A 5,000-nucleotide genomic window follows, 5' to 3' on the forward strand; every position below is an offset into this window, starting at 1 on the left:
AAAGTGTTCAGACTTAAATTATTTTCCATGTTCCTCTTTCGCTGTTTTATGCTTCCCGTATTCTCTCTCTCTCTCTCTCTCTCTCTCTCTCTCTCTCTCTCTTTTCTCTCTCTCTCTCTCTCTCTCTCTCGCTCTCTCTCCTCTTGCTCTGTAGCTGTTAACTTTGACATACTTTCCTCTAAACACTTCCAAAAACAGAGTGAACTAGTCCCTTGGCAGCCTATAAAATGGCAAGCTTTTCCACAAGATTGGCATGCACTATGCACTGTATGTACGCATTTGTATGTGTGTATGTGTGTAGGAGCATGGCGCATGTGAATTCATATGGTGTGTGTGTGTGTGTGTGTGTGTGTGTGTGTGTGTGTGTGTGTGTGTGTGTGTGTGTGTGTGTGTGTGTGTGTGTGTGTGTGTGTGTGTGTGTGTGTGTGTGTGTGTGTGTGTGTTCGTGTTCGTGTGTGTTCGTGTGTGTGTGTATGCACGTGCATGTGCATGTGCACATGCATGTGTTTGTTTGTATCCATGTGGGGGATGGGTGGTGGTGTTAAGTGTTTCTGTGTGCGCATGTGTGTGTGTGTGTATGTGTGGGTGTGCGTGTGTGTGTGTGTGCCTATGTGTGTACTTTGCCTGTCTGGATGTATTGCTTCGAAATGTGTACAAATGCATCGTTAGTCGTGTTCCCTCTGGTGAACTAATCTGTTCAGTGTACAAATTTTTTTCTTGAAGGATCAGAGGTAAACACACATGTTCTTCCACATGTGGCCCTTCATTTACGTCTGCATGCGTGTAGTGTGTGTGTGTGTGTGTGTGTGTGTGTGTGTGTGTGTGTGTGTGTGTGTGTGTGTGTGTGTGTGTGTGTGTGTGTGTGTGTGTGTGTGTGTGTGTGTGTGTGTGTGTGTGAGAGAGAGAGTGAGAGCGTGAGTGAGAGAGAGAGAGAGAATGTGTGTGTGCAGTGTGTGTGTGTGTGTGTGTGTGTGTGTGTGTGTGTGTGTGTGCATGTGCAGTGTGTGTGTGTGTGTGTGTGTGTGTGTGTGTGTGTGTGTGTGTGTGTGTGTGTGTGTGTGTGTGTGTGTGTTTGCGTGTACATGTGTTTGCGAGAGCGTGCACGTGTGTACCTAGGTGTGAGAGTAGATGAACAGACTTCCCTCTTGCAGACTTCCTCCAAACACTAAAAAACAGACATGCACCAGGGACAGGCACACTGGAGTGTCTTGCAGGTAAACACACATGTCTTACAATCTCTCTCTCTCTCTCTCTCTCTCTCTCTCTCTCTCTCTCTCTCTCTCTCTCTCTCTCTCTCTCTCTCTCTCTCTACCTCTCTCTCTCTCTCTGCCCTCACACATGCATGCACTTTTCACCATCTCTGTCTGGCTCACATCTCACAAACTTACTGCCATATGACGCCACTGTTTTCCAAGAAAGCATGGAGGTGTACTGTATACTGTATGCAATAGTAGCTTACACGGTCAGAGAGATAACTGTGATAGACTTAGATAGGACAGTGTAAGAGGAGACAGGACGTGAGTGGGTGAGGAAGATGAGGTGGATTTGGGAAATGACCCTGTCAGTGGCGGAACAATTGCACACAAGGTGCTAGGGCAAGACACTGATGGGGCCCCCAAACAACCTCCTAAGGTTACTATAGGGCCCCCACCACCAATAGAGGGGGGCCCAAGGCCACAGGGCAAATGCCCTGCTTGCCGACCCTATATCTCCGCCCCTGGACCATGGCAGGAATTTTGAATAGCTATTTTTTTTAGAGAACTTGCACATCTCCTTAGGCCAGGTGTGTAGGAGTAGAACCACTAACGTTGAGAAAAGTAGAACCACTAACGTTGAGAAAAGAAGGCTCTTGCACACGGTCCACATTAGAAGCATTTTACTTGCGACGTTTTGACAATTCAACAGTACAAATGGTTACAAACACTTTAAAATAGTTTGGTTAGCTATGCTGGACCACTCGTGTCCTACTACTGAATGACGTCAGTCATTCACTAGAAAAACAGCACTCTATCAGCACGCTCGGCAGCTGACAGACCTTGTCAGACTTTTTCTTGTCTCAAATTTTGAATCGTTAAAATGTGCACAATTAGCTAATCCAATGGGAACAAATGTGATCCAAACGGGAACCTGGTTGTTGTGTTATCTCTAGTCTACGTCTATGCGCTCTCTGTCTATGTAAAATTGCAAAAGCAGATCAGCCCAACACACGTCCTTGTGTCCACATGTAGTGGTACGCGTGTGCGTACGCACGGTACATGATGCAGATCAGTGCACGTGTCGTATCGCACGTCCTCTGTCCAGGTCTGGTGCTGATGTCATCGGCATGCTAATACTCCCTCTCGTCCTCTAGGGGGGGAGGGGGTGAGGGGGGTGAGGGGGACACGCAACCAGGCGGGCCAGACAGGAAGGAGGGAAGGGTGGAGAGGGCGGGCAGGGTGGAGACTGGGGACTTGTTGACTCATATACACAGCGCCACCTTGTGATCCCAACATCTCACACATAGAATGTGTGTGTGTGTGTGTGTGTGTGTGTGTGTGTGTGTGTGTGTGTGTGTGTGTGTGTGTGTGTGTGTGTGTGTGTGTGTGTGTGTGTGTGTGTGTGTGTGTGGGTATGTGTGTGTGTGTGTGTGTGTGTGTGTGTGTGTGTGTCTGTGTTTGTGTATCCCTTTTGGAACAAGAGTCATCATTGGACACGATGTACAGCTAAGAGAGAGAGAGACAGGGAGAAAGAGTGAGAGAGAGAGAGAGAGAGACAGAGAGAGAGAGACAGTGTGTGTGTGTGTGTGTGTGTGTGTGTGTGCGCGCGCGTGTGTGTGTATGTGTGTGTGTGTGTGTGTGTGTGTGTGTGTGTGTGTGTGTGTGTGTGTGTGCACATGTGTTTGTGTGTGCCTCTATGTGTGTACTTGTGTTTGTGTGTGTGAGTGGGTGTATGCAGTGTATATGTCAATGTCCTGTTCATGTGCATTCTTTCATTATATGTAGCCTCCCTCCCTGCCTCACACACACACACATGCGCACACGCACACACACACACACACACACACACACACACACACACGCACACACGCACACACACACACACACACACACACACACACACACACACACACACACACACACACACACACACACACACACACACACACACACACACACACACACACACACACAGTGTTGATTAATAATACTTCATGTGCTGTACGACCATTAATTTTCCCCAATAAAGCGCAGTAGGTGTTGAGACCGAGAGAGAGCACACAGACCTGCACATGGACTGAGTGGATATAAATACTTCACACGTGAACGCTTGGCTAGCTCTTTCACACTTTTTGGCCTTTGCAGAAACCCGAGATGAGAGCCGAGCGGAGACTCGTGAGCATATATGAAGACTGAGGTCAGATCTGCTATTTCTACTGGGGAAAGTACAACAATAAACTACGTAGATTGCCAAGACCGTGTGGGTGTCAGTGTGTGTGGGTGTCAGTGTGTGTGTGTGTGTGCGCATGTGTATGTGTGTGTGTGTTTAGCATAGAGGCCTTAGATGACCTGGCGGTGATGGTTTTCATTGCGCAACAGTGACACACCAGTGAAGTAAAACGTTTAGTTAAACCAATATAAGCCTGATGCTGCGCATACGATGCATTGACCTATGCACCTGGAGCGACATAGGCGCTGCATTCAGGCTCTTGAGATTTGACTGATTTGAATGAGATTTGAAATGTGGGAATTTTAGAGCTGAAAGAACACATTCTAATGCAAGACGCGGGTCCTAGCTTTTAAATGCAACTTATTTCATGTTTACTGTATATGAGCTTTGGAGGCTGAGATATTTAGGTTTTCCTAAGCTGAGGGCACATTTTCCCGAAAATGCCTTTTTTTGCAGTTCACTTATGATAAAATGGGTTAACTCTGTGGAGGTGTTGAGGCCATTTGACAGGATGAAACTAGCGAGGCTAGTCCTCCAATCATTGTTGTCACTAAATAAATCAAGTGGATGATCCATGTGAAACAACAAGGCATTATAAAGCTTTCAAAGTTGTACTTTTAAGCAAATAAATCAAGTTAGTGATGCTGTTGCGAGGCAACTTTCCAACCGTCAAGCCGGCCAACAATTGATCCGCTGTGTTGCTGTCCGTGAACTTCACAACTTATTTGCATAAGATTTAAACTTTTTTTCCGCTTGCTTTTCCCAACTTGCGTCTACGTCATTGTTGACGGGTCCAAATGAAATAAATAGACCACAGAATTCCCCCCACACTCACTTTCCTGGCATGTGAGTGAAGTGTGAGATGACGAGCACATCAATCAGTGTGGGTACCGGCAAACAAAAAATTTGATTTCAATCTGATAATTCTATTTTCTAACCATGAGAAAACAATGAATAACCTCTGTGTACTGTATGACCAACGTTATGACCATTCTGAGCCAGGGTAAAAACAATAATCAGATTGAAATTTGACCTATTTTTAAACTGACTGTCAGTCAATGGAGAGCAACTTTAGTTTTAAAAATTAATCAAAATCACTGCACAAAAAACAAATCAGCATAACCCTAAATTAATCTGCTCTTGCTATTAATCAGTGGAATCACCTGTGTCAAGAGTGCGGGTAGAATACCTCTCTCTCTCTCTGACTCCATAATCATTTACTCTCCCCGGCGCAGGCATGCTTCTCAGCCATGACGCCGCACTTACAGCAATTAGCACATCCAATCAGCACGCACGGTTTACGATACGCGGCCCCAGCCAGTTAGGGCAGCCAAATATACGTAAACAATCAACACTGCATTGTTTCCAACCCCCTTACTTATTTGGGTGTGTTTCGTATATCATTTCAAAGTGGAACAACTCCAAGATAGTGGCTCACTTTGATGGTGGTGATGGTGATGGTGATGGTGGTGGTCACAAAGCCCTAGTTGTTGTCAGCATTAATCGAGTTTTAAAAGGGATTGTGATTAACGATGATATGTCTGTGCAGGTGGAGAGTTTTTCGGATTGAGGAG

General features: G+C 46.0%; 1 protein-coding gene across 1 annotated transcript in view; it reads right to left on the reverse strand.

Annotated features, from left to right (window-relative positions):
* The window catches only part of veph1 (ventricular zone expressed PH domain-containing 1), a 154,799-nt gene that overhangs the window by 49,244 nt on the left and 100,555 nt on the right, over positions 1–5,000 (reverse strand). The window lies entirely within an intron of this gene.

The sequence above is a fragment of the Engraulis encrasicolus genome, chromosome 8 (genome assembly GCF_034702125.1).
Source record: "Engraulis encrasicolus isolate BLACKSEA-1 chromosome 8, IST_EnEncr_1.0, whole genome shotgun sequence".
NCBI classification, from domain to species: Eukaryota; Metazoa; Chordata; class Actinopteri; order Clupeiformes; family Engraulidae; genus Engraulis; species Engraulis encrasicolus.